Source organism: Bos javanicus, chromosome 8, assembly GCF_032452875.1.
Source record: "Bos javanicus breed banteng chromosome 8, ARS-OSU_banteng_1.0, whole genome shotgun sequence".
NCBI lineage: Eukaryota > Metazoa > Chordata > Mammalia > Artiodactyla > Bovidae > Bos > Bos javanicus.
Window position 1 is genome coordinate 97,256,214 of NC_083875.1, and position 18,529 is coordinate 97,274,742.

An 18,529-nucleotide genomic window follows, 5' to 3' on the forward strand; every position below is an offset into this window, starting at 1 on the left:
TTCAACACTTTACTTGAGTGACCTAGCTTTTATTTATCCAAATAACTTTCTTATCATTTGAAAGAAAACCACCCCCAATAAAAACAAGCAAGCAACAAAAAGCACATTCCCCGACCATGTTTATTTCTTTCATGTTAATTTCTTTCGACTATTTTTAGATGGATAGTTCAGGCACTTGTGACTTCAAAAAATGTCGAAAAATTTGTGTATGGTGTCATGAACTGAATTTTTAGCCTTCTCACATTAAAAAACCAGGGCTATGCAGGAGTTTTCCAGTAGCTTGCTTCACGGCTTTGGGAAGTCAATTTGCTTCTAAACCAGAAGATGGTCTTCTCAAGAGTATCCTGTATTTGGAATGGAAACTGAGCCATTGTCCCTTTCGCCCAAAGCGCCCATTTGAGAAGCCCGAAAGCCACCTATCTTCTCCATCAGTCTCTGGATCTCCTCGCTGCCTTTGTCCCTTCTAGACGTGGAGGCTTGGAGAGGAGGTTTAGTTTCCAAGGATTGGAGCGTTTGAAGGGCGGGGCCATCTCCAAGTCCATCTCCCCTTTTTGTCCTCTTCTCCTGGGACGGGAGGGAGGAGCCAGGTCCCCCCACGGCCGGTTCGGGAGCTATCTCGGTCGCTCGAGGTGAGTCTGAAAGGGCGGCAGCCCGTTTAATTGCAGCGCAGGTTAATTTCTTGAGTTCACCGCAGTCGGTCCGCCAGCCGCTTCCCCGGTCTTTGCCAAGTGGGTTTATGAGGTCTGAGGCGTGTTGGGGCGCGCTCACGTTCTCGCGAAAGGCTCCTCCCCAGGGCTCATTCCCCGACTGCGGGAAGCCCTTTGGTGCCCCAGGAGCCCTGCGTTTCCTCTGACCTCGTCGCTTCCTCCTCTCTCCGCACCGCCGGGTTCCCCGCGCCCCTGCCCCCCTGCCCCCAGGGAAGAGCGGCCCCCATCTTAGGACTTCCGACCCAAGCCATCCCAGAAGGTACCTTCACGTCGATGAAGATTTTATCACAGCCTCCAAAACCCGACAGTGATAGGAGCTTTCAACCTGAAATACGATTGTTATTTTCCCGGTGCAGAGCTTGACAGAAAAAGTCAGCTTTTTATTAAAGACAAAGAGGTAAATTATCAGCCGGGGCAGTGGAGGGACGATGGAGACCTGGCGCGCTTCCTCTTGGTGCCACGAGGAATTTATGGGGGAGCGGCGGCCAGCGCTCAGACATCCCTGGGGTCCTGTGGGGGAGGAGCTCGGGGCAGAAGGACTTCCCCAGGTCCCTCCAGGCACCTGGAAGGGGGAGTCCTCCCAAGCCTGTACAAAGCCAGGGTCACTTCAGTCCTGCCGAGTCTTCCCGTCCTCCTCTCTCCTTTCTTCTTTCTCGGATTCCCGTTTCCCTTTCGCCTCGGAGCTTTCCCCTCCAGGTTTTCCTCTCCCTACTTTTTCTCTTCCCTCTCCCTCCCCCCTCCTTTCTTCTCCACCGCACGCGTAGAGTGTCATTTATTTATTTATTTATCACCCCCGCCATCAACACCCTTTTAGGGCTCCCAAGCTTTTCAATGTGAGTGGGAGGAGAAAAGGGCAGGAAGTGTTGACTGGAAGGGGTTGAAATCCTGCCTCTGGGTGAGAGATTCTGCCCCGGAATAAACGATTGGGGAAAAGCTGGGAAAACGAGTCAGATCTGTTTATAAAACCCCGCTATCTGGTGGGAACCAACTCCGCGCGCGTCTCCTCCTCCCCTTTATTGTATGGGCTTATGGGGATGTCTGCCCGGACTGTTGTTGGGGGTGGATGGGGTGGCGGGGAGGTAGTGAGTATTACAGAGGACAATCTTGCCTTGGATCCTCTACACCGCGCCTTCTCCACCGGATGCGCGCTCCCCAATGCAAAGGAATCCAGCAACATCCCCCAATTCAGACGCGGACAAAAGAAACTTTAATTAAGGTCTCTGCCCCTCGCGCTGCGTGTTTCTCTCTCTGTCGAGACTGTTGATGTCCAACTCGAGGATGCGAGGAATAGAAATGGTACAAGCAGCCCATGCCCTTGAACTTCAATTGCTTCTGACTTGCTGTATTGATTTTTTTATACTGTAGGCACCACCTCCCGCCCCCTCCCCCATCAAATTAAAGCCTTAGGAGACGTTGGACTTAGAGAGGAGGGTAAACGCACTCCTTTGCAAAATAAATAGTTCAGAACGATTTGTGGGAAATTACACCAAATAAAAATTCAAGGTGTGAAAGCTTCATCTTGGTTCTCTTGTCTTCAACACCATGACACCTTATCATTAGTAGCTCTGATTGTTACTTTCTGAGCTTTTAGATGATCAGCCAGAAAGTGCAAACAACGCCGGGCTGGAGGGTGTAAAGTTATTTAAGTAGGCTTTTTTCCCCCTTTTGGTGCGCCGTCAAAACACTTCACAAGTTAGGAAAAGAAAGTGGTGGTTCCGAGGCTCGGAATGATGGGTTCTTTCGCTCCCCCAGCCCCCCTCCCATATCAGAAAAGAAATAAAATGCACAATGAGTCTTTATTTCGGAGGAGAAGACTTCAAAATACGTGCCAGTAATGGACAATTTGAGCTTTTCACTGGAGATACTCACACCGCAAGCTGGAAAGGGATTAAAAAGCCCCACGTGGTTGATCTGGGTTTAGACTTGCAACCTCTAGTTCCCCATGTATGTTCTTTTGCAAAGATTGGCCTCTAGATGGATGCGTGTGAGGGACTCTGGGGCCAAGACTCGGCTCCTCGGGCAGGGCTGATGGTGGGAGCGCTATGAGCGGCCGGGCAGGGTCCTCACTGGGGGCTTCCTCTGCCGGCCGGGGCGGCCGGGTGCCTCCGGGACGCGAGCGCGCACGCCTCAGTCCGGCCGCCGCGCTCCTCGCACCGCCTTCTCCGCAGGTCTTTATTCATCTCATCTGCCTCTTCCCCTTCTCCTCCTCCTCTGCCTCCTTCTCCTCCTCTTCCTCCTCCTCCTCCACCACCTCCTCCTCCGCCGCCGCCACCGCCTCCTCTTGCATCTCACTGGCCTGGCTCTGTGTTGCTCTGAGTGACAAAGACAATGTCCCAGCCTTAACTTTGCAACCACCTTGCCTCCTTCTGGGGTTCAGCGAGGGGGAGGGGGACAGCAGCCGCAGCCTCAGCATCTCCTCCACCTTCTCCTTCTGCTCTTCTCCAGCTCTTGGATAATTCTTCCCGTTCCCCCCCACCTCCAGCCCTTTCCTCATTTCTTTCTTTCTTTTTTTTTTCTTCTTCTCTCCCGCACGTTGTTGTTGTTATTAGAAAGGCTTCGCGCACCCCCTGGTGCTCCGGCGTTTTGTGTGGCAGAAGATTGTCTGCCTTCTCTCTTTCTGTCTTGCTTTCTCTCTCCCTCTGGTTGCTCATTATTCAGAGAGAGACACAGAGGGAGGGAGAGAGAGAGAGAGCGCGCGAGGGAAAGGGAGAGGAGAGAGAAGAGGAGAGAGAGAGGGAGAGAGTGAGAGGGAGAGGGAGGGAGGGAGAGAGAGGGAGAGAGAGACGGATATCTCAGGTCATCTGCAGCTGCAGCGAGTCTGAGGAGCCGAGGAAGGCAGGGAAGATGGCGATCCTCCATTGCTGAGACCCGGCAGAAGCACATGAGACTCCCAAACAACTTCCACAACAATAACCCGAGCAGGAAGAGGAGAAAGAGAAAGAGGATAAGGAGGCGGTGGGGCTGGAGAACCCGAAACACCTCCCGGCGCCGGGACGCTTCTTCTGTAAGTTACTGCAATTAACCAGCACCTCGGGGTGGTCCGAGTGCTGCGGGGAGGAGAGCGCGGGGTGGTGGAGGCACAAACGCGCTCATTCATTCGGCCGAGGAGGGTTGGTGGAGCCGGGAGGAGAGGAAGTCCCCTGCATGGACTGGCTGTTGGAAGAGGAGAAGAAGCGAGAGAGAAGAGGGGGAGGAGGAGGAGGAGGGAGAGAGCTGGAGGGGGAGGAGGAAGAGGAGGAGGAGGAGAAGCGAGGGAGGAAGAGGAGGAGAAGGTGGTGGTGGTGGCAGCGGAGGTGGCTGTGCTTTTCCTGCTGGCTGCTCCTTCTGCTGGGGGGCGGGGGGAGCGGAGCGCTGTGGCTTAATTAATTTCGTGTAGTTCTAGGGAGAGAAGAGAAAATGAAAGATGAGTGAGAAGAGAGCCGGAGGCTTAGGACGGATGCTCCGGGTGTGGGGACAGGAGTAGGGACCGAGAGGGGGGCGGAGGGCGGGAGTCGAGGAGACCTGAGCCGAGAGAGCCAGAGGGAGCGAGCGAGGGGCAGAGGAGGGAGCGCTCCCGGCCGCCCCGACCTGAGCGGGTTGACCTCTTTCTTTCTGTCCCTCTCCTTCTTTCCCCCTCTCTGTCTGCCTGTCCCCAGCCCGATGGCAAAGCCGTGCGGATTGGCACCCCCCTCTTCCTCAGGTATTTGGCTCTCTCTCTCTCTCTCTCTCTCTCTCCCCGAAGTTGGGATGCGGGGTCGGGATGTGTCGGGGGGTGGCGGCGGCGGCGGTGAGCAGAGAGGCGAGGAGCAGGGGGCGCCGGCCGGGTGGCGGGGCGGTGGGAGTCGGGGAGGGGGGCGCAGGTTCAGGAGCCGCTGAGGAGCTGTCTCCAGGCTAGGGGTTCAGAAGCGTCTGGTGGAGGAGACAACGGTTTCTGGAGAGGAGAAGCCATTACACACGCTTGGCTCTCCTCTGAGGAAGGGAGAAAGGACCCCCAGGCAGAGGCCCGGGGGTCGCCTGACTCCTGGTGCAGTTCCCAGGGGTCTGCCCTCCTTCCAGGCGCGAGGGGAAGCCGCAGCCGCCCCCCATTGGAGCAGCCCCTCTCTTTCCCTTTCTTTATCTCCCTGTCCTCCATTTGCAAGCTGTCTGCTTTGGTTCCAGTCCAGACTCCAAAACACAAAGCTTCTTCTCACGTTCATTCTCCAGGCTTTTCACCATTCCTGGAGGAACCCTCATTTTCTTTTCATTGTAGCTTCTAACCTACCGAGAGGGAGGGAGGCTGCCTGGAGTTCCTTTTATATTCCTCCCCTACTTAAAAAAAAAAAAAAAAGTTTCATTTTTAAGCACGCGTCTGGGATGGGAAAAGACCAACCAGTTGGGGCTTTCTCCCAGGGCTCCCGGGGGCTGTGTCTGAGTGTCTGTGTTGGCTGTTTGGTTTGCTTTGGTTTTGTTTCTGGAGGTGGCTTGCAGGATTTTTGAGGAAGTAACTAGTTTGGTTGAGAGCTGGGAACTGAGTCAGGTAAGCCCGTGTCATGTTGTAACTCCACCAGAAAATGGAGGAGAGCGGGTTTCCAGGAGACAAAGCTGAGAAGTGTTTATAAAATTATGGATGTCTCCATTTTGAAGCTCTGTTGGTGATGGCTGGAAGAGGAGGCTTGCCTGCCTTCTCCTTCTCCCTTTCTAGGGGGCGAATCTGTGGTGGTTCCTCACTATCTGTTCATTATGCAAGGAAATGAGGGGCTTGGAAGGGCTTCTCAGATATTTCTCCCACCCAAGGAGTACTTTCACAAGTTATGGAGGCATTTGTTTCCATTTTAAAGTAAACTTTTGGAATTTTTCTCTCTCCTTTTGAGTGGACCTGTAGGGTTTTGACCTCCTTTGGGAAAGGCAAGGCAAAACCTTAAACATTTTTCCACTGAGGTCCTTCACAGAACTTTTAAGCTGCTCCAGGTCTCCTGCAAGTCACCAGGAAATGTGATTTCCTCATTGTGAAGATGGTGGTGGCCCTGAGCTGAGATTTTTGGAGTTCTGGGGCTTGATTATCATCATGTTTTGATGCACTGCAAGACTTTATTGTCTGGTTGGGGTTGATTTCTGCAAAACAACAGCAGCAACAGCAAATCTTGCAAGATCTCAGAGGAACTCTTTAAGACTGGCTGACACCAGTTTCTGGAAGGTCTACATTTCTTTTCAGGATGCTCCATTTGTGTATTAGGCCTTCTTTTAGTTCCTTTGTTTTCCCTCTTCTCTTCCATACTGCCTTTTATTTTTTCCTTCCTTTTTCTGTGTTCTCAAGTACTGTAAGTCTTCAGGAATATCAGATGTCTTCTTAACAATGTCACTATGGAAACAAAATTTTAAAATATTATGTCAGTTGAGAAAACCTTCTGTCCAGGTAGCTTCACCTTTCTAATTGGGAGGAATTTATTAGTCTTAGAGGAAGACATTTTGTGAGGATGATTTGAAGAAAGGACCCAAATCTACCCAGTCCACACACACACTGATTGGAGTTCTTCACGGATTAGTTCTGGAGAATGTATGTAATCAATCCCAGTAAAGAACTAAATCCTGAAATGCTTGAGGAATTTATAAAAGCCAACCATGAAGATGTTGCTTTTCCATTAGGTAAGGTAGCCATCTTGAGGATGAGGGAAGATGTTGGAAGAATATTAGATGGACTCTTGAAGATAGGTGAGAAATGCTCCACAGTGGAATGGAGGAGATTCAGAACCAGTTAATTTATTGGAAAGAGGCTGATTGGACCTTGTTTTCAATTAAGAAGGAATATAGAAAGGTACCAGCTTCAACAGAAATAAGGAACACATTGGTGAGCGACTTATACCAGCTTTTTTCTGGCTTTGCTTTCTCATTATATGTCAGATTTGTGTGTGTATATAAAGTTCTTTATGTCTACAGTATTTCTGTACAGATTGAGGTGGTTTTAGATTCCAGATGTAATTATATTCTGTTGAGTAACTGGGAGCAGTGTCATTCAGTAAATGCACCGTGCTGTATAAGACAACATCACATTTTTCGAACCAAACTGTTGTGTCATTAATTGAGGGTTATTGTTCTTTTGAGAGGTGTGAAAGGAGAGAAGAAATACATGGTTCTTTAGCTGATAATTGTCCATGGTCAATGAAGTAAAACCCCGCTTTTGCAGACCTAGATGTATGGTTTTCAGGATTCTCAGTTGATGTGTATACTTATTTAAAAATACTCTTCAGAACTCTGCTTCTTTATTAATAACCTAGGGCTCTCCAAGAGCACTTAAAAAAAATCTTACTTGCAATCGTACCTTTAATTACTCATTTTTGAATGTTATTTCTGATACCATAACTTTTGCTCTTAAGTAGAATGTCATCAATGTTATATTTAAATTTGCTAATGTATATATGTATATATATGCATGCTACGTGTTCAAACTCAGAAGTTCAAATGCGATGGGATAAAAAGAGTTATTTGGGGAAGTAATTACCAGATAATTTTGCACCTAATTAACCATATATGATTATGTAAACATAAATAAATTATTTGTTGATCTTGAAGCAAACTTCTATGATATCTTTGTTGTTGGTGGTGATACCAGGACAACCAGTTAATTACTTCTCTCAGTGGGGGGAGGAATCTGACAGACTGGTTGCCAGTCTAGCAGTTTGACTCATATTTTTTACTTTGCAACCAAATATTTTGGTGTTTTTGTATGTAGACAACCTTAGAGCTAAGCTTTTCGGGGGCGGGGGGTGGGTGCGGAAATTAGGTATCTAAGAGGCATTTTGGAGTTTGCGAATGTGTTCCAACCTAAGACTCATCCATCTCCGATGCTCATCACCAAGAGAAGCACCATTATATTCAAGACATGGTTTCTTGCTTTTTTCTAGATATGTGCATTCGAAATGGGACAATTACTTTGGATAAACCACCATGAGAGAAATAAAGAAAGTGTCCAATGGAACCTTCTCATTTGATGTCAAAACTCAGAGATCCTTTTTGTTTTGAGACACCAAGTTGATGAGGCTTGGTAGGCAAGCTTTTACCTAATTTGCTCTGATATAATCACAGAGAGAAATCATTCTGGAGACTGTGTGAACTGTGATGTACCCTGCCATAAAAAATACTCTTGCTGGGTCTTCGGATTCCATAATTTTTCTCATATTCGATTTATGTCTGCCTAATTCATTGATCACATTCTCCCAGGACTTGGTTTTTCTCCTTAATCTTTGGAATTGGAGATAACTTTTAGATGAAAACATTATATATATATACACACATATATATATGGTAATATAATATACATATACACATATTCTTTTTTTCTAATGAGTCTTCTGTAAGACAATAGGGGAAAAAGAAGTCCAACTCTACTAGTGGATTTTAAAGTACTTGTAGTTTTCCTGAAAGGAAAGAATGGTAAAGTTGCCTTGGGAAAGAGTCCTGTTTTCTGTGTGATGGAGTTTAATAAGGTCTAGTCTGTCTTGGATTCTTCCTAGTGTTGAGATTTCTTGATTAAGGTAACCTTACTTATCTTCTTTGGTATGTGCCTTTATCAGTCTTACAGTTCACTGCCTCTTGGGACAGAACATTGACAAAGCTGCATTGAGTGTTTCGAGTTGATGGCTAGGAAACAAGCTATTTCTCAACGCCATACTCATAAATTAGGAAATAATAATGAACTCAAATTACAAAGGATCTGACATGGGTGGATGATTGGATGGTTGGTATATGGAAACTAAGGAGGGAAATATTTCCAGTGTCTATTACTAAAATCTCGTGAACTGAAAAAAAAAGTCATTATCCATGAGTGTGTGTGTGTGTGTGTGTAAGCCAGTATCTTGTGAAGTTCACATACTTAGGAAGTTGGTGGCTTTGAGAGAAACATTAGGTGGGTGTTGGTGACCTGTTAATTGATTATGAGAAAACAGAGAGGAAAGTAGATAATGTTAGAAGAAAATTCCTCTTCTTGTGTGATATGCCAAGACATCTGGCAGATGTTATGTTGGACCCTAAGGAATGGACAGTTTAATTTTAGCGCTAGCAAGGAAATGGGAAGTTCTAAGCTCTTTTAATAGCACAAGTCTTAGTTTGGGGAAGGTTGCTTAAAAAAAGAAAGGAAAAGAGGCATTTATTGTAAGATAAAAGAAGGCTGGAGAACATGGGGATTAAACTGAGATTTTGGGGCTGGTGGACAAATGCATTATTTCCCAAGTAGAAATTAACACTAAAAATCATGTCAAAGCTGACTGCTTGATAACACCCTAAACAATGAATATGAAGTCAGAACTTCTCATTGAGTTGCTTTGTGCCTTAGAGAGATCTTCTCCTTCACCTCTGCCCCTCCCCCTGCATTGTAAGGAGGAGGAAACTGGCACAGAGACCTTGCACAGGTCAGAAAGTTCATTTGTAACAAAGCCAGGCCTAGAACTCAGGTCTGCTGACTCCCGCCCCAGTGCCCTTTCCACTGCCTGTGAGTGTAGCAGTTTGTGAAACACCAGCTCTCCTCTCCAGAGTGCAAGGCTGTCTCAGAAACTCTGAAACCATATGCTAGCGGGGCAGGAGTATTGATTTTTTTTTTTTTTTAGTTGGTCTAGCACGTTGGGGAGCCTGAGGCCGAGCGTGGTCATTCACAAGAGTAATACGCTCCAGAGGCCTGTTTTGTTCATGGGACTTGTAGCTCTTGGGTTTGAAGCTGTGTCTTTCTTCTGATTGTCCTCCTCCCTGTGCTTCTGTCATCCAGGGATGGGGAGTCCTTTTCAAATGCCCTTTCTTTGGAAGTTTGTCTGGGTCTATTGCAACTTCCCGAAGTGCCCACAATTGGACTCTGAGGATCTGTTTTGCAACCTGGTACAGATTTCAACTGGCTTGCAGATATGCCATTTTGTAATACTGATGAATGGCCGAGAGTGAAGTCTGGTCTTTAGTGATGACTGGTGGCTTCCCAGTTTTCCAGACGCATCTAAAAATGTGTCCTACATGTATCTTGTCGAGATCCAGTTCTCTCCTGCAGACCTTTGACTAGCTATTTCCTGTGCCCCAGTAGACACGACGTCTTCCTTAAAATGCTGTTTGAAAGGCACGTGCCACATTTAACCACGAGAGAGGGATGGGATAGTGCTTAAAGGGTGACCGTGGGTTTCCATTCCCCATTCCACTTGGACAAGTGAGAGTAACTTTGTAAAGAAGAAGAGGGATGTTTGGAAGTTTCCACGTTTTCTAAGCTTCTTCCAAACGAAAGCATAAATTCTTAATCCAGGAGGCAGTCTGGAGAAGGTAGGGCTGTATGTGGACTTCTGGCAGAAACACAGTTAACGCTATAAACAGTTGGACCTCAGTGTGGCACTCCTCCAGATGAGTTGACTGTCGAAAATAAAATGTTCCAGAAGAACTGGGAGAACAGGAAAGAAGTTAAAACAGCATGGTTTGCATGCCAGTACTGAAGGAAGAAAAAAAGTGTGGGGTTGGGTTGGCGGGGCCTGGGGGGCGGGGTTGGGGGGGGTGGATTGGAGAGAAGATAATTCTAAGGGGAACTGTCTCTGGGATTTATAAAAAGAGGAGAAGTTTCCAAGTGAGGGGAAAAGGCATTTTTATGAATTAGGTTGCATTGACAGTTTATTAGGAAGCTCTTTGGAATCTTTTGACCCCTTGAACTTTGTATCGGAAAACTGCACACACTGGGAATCTGGATTTACGTTTTCTGCTCTGAAATGCTGTTGTCAAATGTGTCTACTTTCTAAGGGATCCTGTCCTTATCAGTTGACCCACGCCTAGGATTTGTAGCCTTGGGATGTGTGGCTCCAACACCAGGCTGGATTTTTCAGGGCTTGGAAGGACAAGAGGTAGAGTAGTTTGGGGTGAGAGGTTCGTCGTATGGTTCACCTGCAAAAGCATTGTGCTTTTTAATTCTGGTGAGCAGATGACTTGGTGTCTTCAAAGCATTCTTGCCCAATTCCTAGCTGGAGACGGTTTCTTTCTTCTTGGGTTATTCTTGGAGAGAAGGTTTCTTTTTGTGCCACATCATGGGTATTTTGGTATTGATTTCCTTGCTTTCATGTATTTGCTTGTGTAGTTCACTGCATGTTGCTTCTGAATATTAAAAAAGCACTTCTGTCGGGTCTGACCACAGCTTATCCCCTCCAACTTGATTCAGAGAGCAGAGCCTACTCCAGAGGGTAACAGGAAGATGAGGGGAGGGAGAGTACTTATTTGTCCAAAAAAAAAAAAAACCAAAACTTTGAAGGCTTAATTCAAAAAGTGACTTGCCAGGCTTTCTAGTAGGTTTTTCACCAAGACCGTGCAAGAAAAGATGAGGAACATTCCTCTAGCAAACCCATGGGTCCTGACGAAAATGTTTTAGGATCCCTTAGTGGGAAATGAAGCATTTGTCTAAGATGAGGAGGCCAAGACTTACCTTTGGGTTGAGATTGGTTTGAACACAAAAGGAGCTGGAAGCCCAGGCGAGACAACTGTGTCAGAAGCAATTAAGCCCAGGATCTGTGGAGAGGCTTAGCTGCCACAGAGCCCAGCTGGGGAAGGCCAAACTCGCTCCCTAAGCCCTCGTCTGGCCAGTTGAACCAGAACACGAGCTAAAGCCTTCGTATTTTGGAATTCTTCTCTTCCCTGTTTAGGTTCAAGACTGGGAAAGTCTTCAGTTTTGCTCCCCATCAGCTGAGCGCTTTTCTCTTGAACTGGGAAATACCAGAGGCTGGGTGGGGGAGGGGGTGGTGGTGATCTTCTCAGAGGGAACATTCTCCCTTTTTAACATGACAGATGTGCCTCTAACGTTGTACTTATTAGTCAGACAATAATTGTGCGGTGGCACAATGTGGGATACTTGAAAGATGTTTGCTGCACAAAGGTTCCCATACTCACCTGCAGATTAAGAAATGGGTTTCTAAACCATCTCATTTCTCTTGCTAATGAAAAGCTTTGGAAAGCACCTGTGAATCAGAACTCCAGCTGCTTTCATGCTAGGGGAAGTTAGGCCTTGAAAGGATACACGGATTAGCCCGTCAGAAAAGCAAACAGTGGCATCAGCACAAGTAGAAAATAGACAGGGTTGTTAAGCTAACAGAAAAGTAGGCTAAAGCATTGCCGTAATTACGTGGTGGAAATTTGCTGGGGAGGAGAGAGTGCTTGGATAAGAGGAGGAGAAGAAGAAGAGAGGTGGGAGAATGATTGACAAGTCAGGGGAGAGAGGGCTGTCCACTGGGAAGAGCCTGCAGGAAGAAGGGCATTGCTTTTAAGAAAACAATAAAGCAAGTGGAAAAAGACCTTGTAATTTGGTACCTATTGCACGTGAAATATGAAGACCAGGGCTCAGATCCACATTCCGTGGTCAGTCCTTATTGTAAAAAAATAGAACTGGTCTTGGGAGACAATTTATGACTTTGGGGTTAAAAATACGGCATTGCTGGTAAAGGACAGATGAAAGGTTGATGGAGCTGGTTAAGTAGATGTTGGTGGAGATTTTCCTGGAAAAGGAGTGAAGTCGAGAATAGAGCACAGCAGAAAGTAGCTGCATTATTAATGGGCAGAACATGTGATAGTCCACGCTAAGGTTATCCATAGAGCTTCTCTACCTGCATTCTGGGTGTAAGAAGTGAGGAACAAAGAAGTGCTTATTTCAGAGGCCAAAGGCATGGAGCATGATGACTACCTGTGTCCAGCTTGGGATTAAGCTGTTTGCTGGAGCCAGGCATCACAGGCTGGTCTGTCAATCCAATCCTGGTATTTTAATGTCCAAAATAAGGCCACCATGGTCCAGAATGTTCAGCTATTCTAATCCTTAATTACATCATCCTCTGTGTCATGACCAGTAAGTTTGCAGCCGAGCATCAGATCACCCAACCCAGACTGTACCCGATCTGGGGGTCCTACTGTGGGGTAAAAATTGAACACTGAGTTATAGGCTGAAGATGGCCAAAATGTAGATACCAGCTAGAGATTATGTAAAGATTTCTATAATAAAGTACTTATCACCCAGAAATTTTTCTCTTCTATCTTAAATGGTCTTCTCTGAAGACTGTTAATTAGTATTTCATAATGATAACTGGGGAAGGGGTCTGGATGGAAGAGACCATTTTCATTTGAATGTCAGAGTTCAGCTACAAGAACTTCTGGGCCGGCGGGGGTGGGGGGTGGGTAGGGGGAAGGAAGAAGCGGAGGTGGACGGCAGTCAGGAGTTAGCAGATGCAAACTATTCTATTTAGAATGGATAAACAATGAGGTCCTATATAGCATGGGGAGCTATACCCAATCTCCTGGGAGAAAACATAATGGAAAAGAATATAAAAAAAGAAAGCAAATGTGTGTACAACTGAGTCACTTTGCTCTAAAGCAGAAGTTAATACAATACTATACTTCCATTGGAAAAAAAAAAAAAACAAATTTCTCCCCCTTCTGCTGTCAACTGAATATTGTCCCTTCTGATGCTGGGCAAGAAGAAGACCTTGCAAAAGGAGATTAAATATGATTGCTTCATCAAAAATTTCAGCCAACTTCTCTGTAGAGTGGGAATATCACATAAACTGTTAACAAAATGCTCACAGTTAATATTTAATACAAGGTAACATTTGTTTAACATTGAATGTGAACCAGGAGCTGTTCGAATGGTAGAGAAGGCTGAGGTTTGGGGAAGTAAAGTAATTTACGCAAGTTTCATGGAGATAGGGGGAGCCAGGATGCACACACAGGGGGACCACCTCCTGACTCTCAGCTGCTGGGAACTGGCCTTGGTTATTACTTAGTATGCTAATAGCTTATGTTCCTGATGGTTTATCTCTTACAGTTGCTTATGCCAGGAGTATATCCTGGTGTTCTGGAAGGAAATCTGAGCTTAATGGAAAATTAATTGTAATATATTAGTTGATATGAGAGATATAACTTATTGTTATAGCTTGACAAAGTGTGTTTAACTAGAGTGCCCTCTCTTTGTTCTTCTGAGTTACAGAGGAGATGGTGGGGGTGGGGGGAACACACAAAAATCCCAAGAGACCATGTGGGTGGAAATTTAGAGAATAAATATTTAAAAATTGTACTGTATTGAACTCAGTATTATAATGTAATTATACACCTGGCTGTTTAAAAGGTGCCCCTCCCTGTTACAAGCAGAAAGATAATGCTGTGTGACTTTTTTTTTTAGGAAGAGATGATGGTTTTTTTCCTTGTGAGGGCCCCCTTTGAAAGTCTCAGTGCCCTATGTTGGCTCTGTGTACTGGAAGCACAAGAAATGTTTTTCAAAAGCCACACAGACGTATTTGAAAATTAGTTCCACTGTCTAAGAGTGATTTTAGGAAAATAATGCCAGTACTCTTCAAAGCATGGGCGCTAGTATCCTTCAAGCCTTTAGTGATCACCATGTGCTCTGTTTAGATCCTGGAGACATGATGGGTGTTTGGGTTTTATTTGCCTCTCCCTGAAACATCACAGTACAGTAAGGAAGCTGTTGTTCAGGGATGACCACAAATGCCCTTAATAGAGTAACAAGCTGTACTAAGGGCCATGGAGCAGGTCCAAAAATCCCTCAGATATCTAGGACGGTAGCTTTTCTGTAGGACAGACAGTTGGGCGTTAATTGCTGAGTAGACTCTTTAACCTCCAGGCAACTCGTGTTGGTTTTCTAAAACCTTTTTAACTTTGCCGTGGATCTTTTCAGGTGATCCTCTGTCCTTAGACAGACTCCGACCCAAAACCTGGCTAGGAGGAGAAGCATGTGTCCTGTTTATAAAGTGTCCCAGAGGAGTCACAGAGCCATTCGTTTTTAACCTGTCATCTGTATCATTATCTACCAAACTTATCAGAACCATTATTTTCTTAGATTAAAAGCTTGTAATGGGAAAAAGGCTCAAAAACAACAACAACAAAAAACCCCAAACGAGAACCCAACAGATCACATAGTTAAAGAGAGTAAAATTGACCTGTACCAAAGCATGGGATTCTTTGGGTGGAATTTCTAACGTAAGAACCACCAAGACTCTCTTCAGCCTTCACCATAGTGCCTAGACATCTAAGATGCTCCCTCACACCAGCCTGTTTCAAGGACCAGACCTTCAAATATTTCTTTAATCTTCCTCTTAATTCTCTAAAGAGTCATCTCCCTAGGCTACCCTCAGGAGCATTGCAGAAAGTGTAAGTAAATTGAGTCAAGGTCTCTTTATCGGTGCAATAACATCCACTTGGGAACAGGACATTGAATTTGAGAATACCCAAGATCTAGGGAGGAGAGGGAGCTTTAGAATGTGTTTGAGGAGGTAAATGTATAAAGTTTATGTATTTAGGGCTGGTGGAGAAATCTTCTATTATCCTGAAAAAAAAAAAAAAAGGCAAAAATCACTCATCTCAACACAGATTGCATTATAATGTGAAAAAGCACGTTGTATAGATCACATAAAATAGCACATGCTTGAGAGAACAGACCTGCATCCTTCCACTGGTGTGAAGTTCCCATCGTTTTTTCCATCTTCTCCCATGGTCTTGCCTCTCGGTAATTTTGGGTGTGCTGAGCAGCGAAGTGGAGTTGAAGAACAGATTTCAGCTGCCCCTGAATTTCGTCCCCACCCCTTGGTTGCTTCTCATGTTTGAATCCCTCATTCAGTCTCTCTGACCAGTGGCTGTTGCTTGTTAATAGTGAATGAACATCACCCATAGGTCCTAAAATGAGCAAGTGTTAAATGTTATGTGATTATTAGGGGAAAAACAAGATAATCTAGTCAGTGAGCTTAATTAGGTTGTGATTGCCCAGTTGCTGCTTCATGATAATTATATTCATAACCCCGTTTCTAGACGTCAACTACAATTATCAAAATTGACCCCAGCTCAGGTAAGTGTTAGCAGTCTTCTCTGAAGCAGCTTCTGAAGGGTGAATTTCGGATGTTTCCAGTATTTTCCTCCTGGTCCTTTTTCCCTTCTTGCCAACTTCCCATCCTCTTTTCCCCTACTTTAGTAAAGAAGTTGGTGGCAACATCAGCTGTCTGTGTCCCATGCATACATTATATGGCTTGAACTGATGTCTACAGAAAAATAAACTCTTCAGTTTTTAAGAGTCACACATGGCTGAAAAACATTAATAAATCAGCGCATGGGAATCTTGAAGCATAAAAAAATAAAAATCTGGCTAGATTTTCCCCTCAGGCCATGATACCTTTTCAGTAGATTGGAAGTGATTCATTTGAATAGATCTTTTATTTTATAGGGCATAGTCTTAAAGTGAAAAAGAGAGTTATCTGTGTTTAAGATGCTGCCTTAGCCACATGATCATGAAAGTCTGAGGAGTATAGAGCAAGGGCTTTTAACTTTATAGGATCCTCCCCCTCCTTGTTTGCAAATTCATGACATTTGCTGCCAGTGTATTCCAAGAGAAAAAGAACATGTCATTGCTAGGGGACATCCTTTACTGTTACCTCTTATATGAAGTCAATGATTTCTAGGAAATACAAACAGCAACCTGTATCTGAAGTGGGTATGTCAGTGTGACACTGTGAATCACTGGGCCAGATTGTCACTTGGCAGCCTTCCCTTTCCGACATGCAGTTTTATGGGGAAGTCATGCAATTAAAATTTGCACACTATGGCTGAACTTCATTGCATTGAACTGTCTGAAGAACAACTAGGAACTTGGCTACCATGTCTGTGGGTATATGGGGGTGTATGTGTGTATTAATACATAAATATGTGTAAATATGTAAATATATTTTACATAGATAGGATATTCTTTTTGGGATGAGGTGCTTATTTTTTGCTGAAGCATCAGGAATGCAGATTTCTCAGGTTTTCTGTGTGAACATGCAGTTCTTTGTGCTGGCATCTTATGAAAAGTGTGTAGTGGGTGGAACATACTCTTTGAATCTTGCACAATTGCAGGATAAAATTTGTCTATGTTCCTTCCTAGCTGTGTGACCTTGAATATAATCACTTAACCTCTCTGTTCCCGCGATTGCCTATCCAGTAAAATGGGAATAACATTATGAATCTGTAGAACTGACATAAGGGCTAAAAAGTATCATGTGTGTAAGGATTCTCGTTCATAATGGGCCCTAGGAAAACGATAGTGTCTTCCTCATGGATAGAGAAACTGAGGTCGAGGTGTGCTCTGAGGGATTTTTCAGGTGTGAATTGTTTTGCTCTTGGTCTTAGACTCCATGTTTGGATTAACTTTGCACCATTTCTGTCTTACGTGATGAGTGGTCCTCGTTGCTGTGGTCCATTCACAGGTAGACTTTTCCAGGTTGTGACCCTCTGGTCTGGCTGGCTGTGGACCCCGCCACACTCCGCATGTGCCCATGTGCTCAGTAGGGATTCTGTCAACCACTCGAGGGTGACGCCACGTCCTCTTGGAAAAGTGTACTTACTGTCTCACCTTACAGAAATATTCCCTGCAGAGTTGTGGGAACAATTTTTAATCAATGTGAACTTCTTCGAGCTTTTTAGGAGAAAGGTGTCATTCCTCCTGTTTGGCATCATTCTGGCAAAAATGATCTAAGAATACCATATTTGTTCAATGAGAATACTGGGCCGTGCTGTCTTTTATAAATGTTGATTGCTTCTGTATGGCTTCACTCGGGTAGGTAGCTCTGAGCCGGCTGGAGGGCTATCCTGTGGCCTTGCTTTGGTCCTCTCTGCAAATGTTTATTTTAATAGTCCATGTCCACTTCGTCTTACTTATGTCCTGTAATATCAGATGCTTAGAGATCTCAAGGGTAAGGAGGCTAATTTTAGAGTGCCTTCAGGGTAGATGATATTTCAAAATGTGGAAGGGTGTTGGTAGGGCCTAACAAGACTTAGCTAACCTGGTCTGCTCCAAGTCACAAGAACATTCATTGGTGGCTCTTTGGTGGCAGTGTGGTGGTGATGGTGGCAGAGATGGAGAACATGTAAGTGGTTCTTGGGTAAGCCATTTGTGATTCTTCACCTTTCAAAGCAGATTACCCATGGAGCCTTATGTATTTAGTTTTACATTTTGAACATTTACAGAGACATAAAGAAATGTTTAATTCTTTAAAAAAAATTATAGTTGCTGCTTTAAAATTGTGTGCAGAGACTTTTGAGGAGGAGGAAAAAAAAGTGACCATTGATTGCTTTATTTACTGGTGTTCAGATCTTTAGGATGATCTCAAATGAGAGCTTTTTGGTCTCAAAGGGTGGACCCCCAAATTAAAGAAGTAGCGGTAACTCTGTGGGTGTAATCTTTGGTTACAATAATGTGGAATGCCCTCAGGAAAGTAAGAAATGCTGGAAGACACAGGAGGGGTTGTAACTAGGCCTTCCTGGGCTGGCAGAAAAGCTCTGGGACTGGAAAGATCTTTCCATTTTCCTGGAGACCTCAGGCAGGGATAGTTTGGAGGGCGGGCGGGGATGGGGGCGGGGGTTGCGGTTTGCCGCCTTCATCTGTGCCAGTTCTTTCTAAGTTGTAAGATCCTTACTCATCTGTGACAACCAAGTTGTAGAAAAGTGATCGACTTCACTTGGGTCAGGTTCCTCATTTGCTCCCGGCCTCTAGTTTATCTTTAGAGTGGAATTCCCTCTCTGGTGAAGGCTCAGAGGCATAATGTATGTAAAATACCCAGCACCCTGCCAGGTACTCAGTGGACGGCCAGCCACCTCTGCAGTTCATTTGCAGTGATCAATTACTGGCCATCCACTGCCTCTGGCACAGATGGCTTGCTTCTTGCCATTTATCCGCTGCCTGGCTTTGCGCTCCTAGTTAGTAGTTGTGGGATGATGATAGAGCTGGAAAGAATTTAGTGTCTTCACTCTCATAAAATGTGTTTTATTGATGCTGTTATATTTAAGAACTATGTGCCCATTCATCTCTATTCATTCATCAACCATTTACTGAGGGCCCTGGGAGTACC

General features: G+C 45.2%; 1 protein-coding gene across 10 annotated transcripts in view; it reads left to right on the forward strand.

Annotated features, from left to right (window-relative positions):
* The first annotated feature begins 359 nt into the window (after positions 1 to 359).
* Positions 360 to 18,529, forward strand: part of ZNF462 (zinc finger protein 462) — a 157,502-nt gene continuing 139,332 nt past the window's right edge. For 3 of the 10 annotated variants that reach the window (XR_009738197.1, XM_061426408.1, XM_061426415.1), the window contains exon 1: positions 1,189 to 3,711. The gene's annotated coding sequence lies outside the window, so the exon portion shown is untranslated. The other 7 variants (XM_061426412.1, XM_061426410.1, XM_061426416.1 and 4 more) reach the window with 7 other exon arrangements.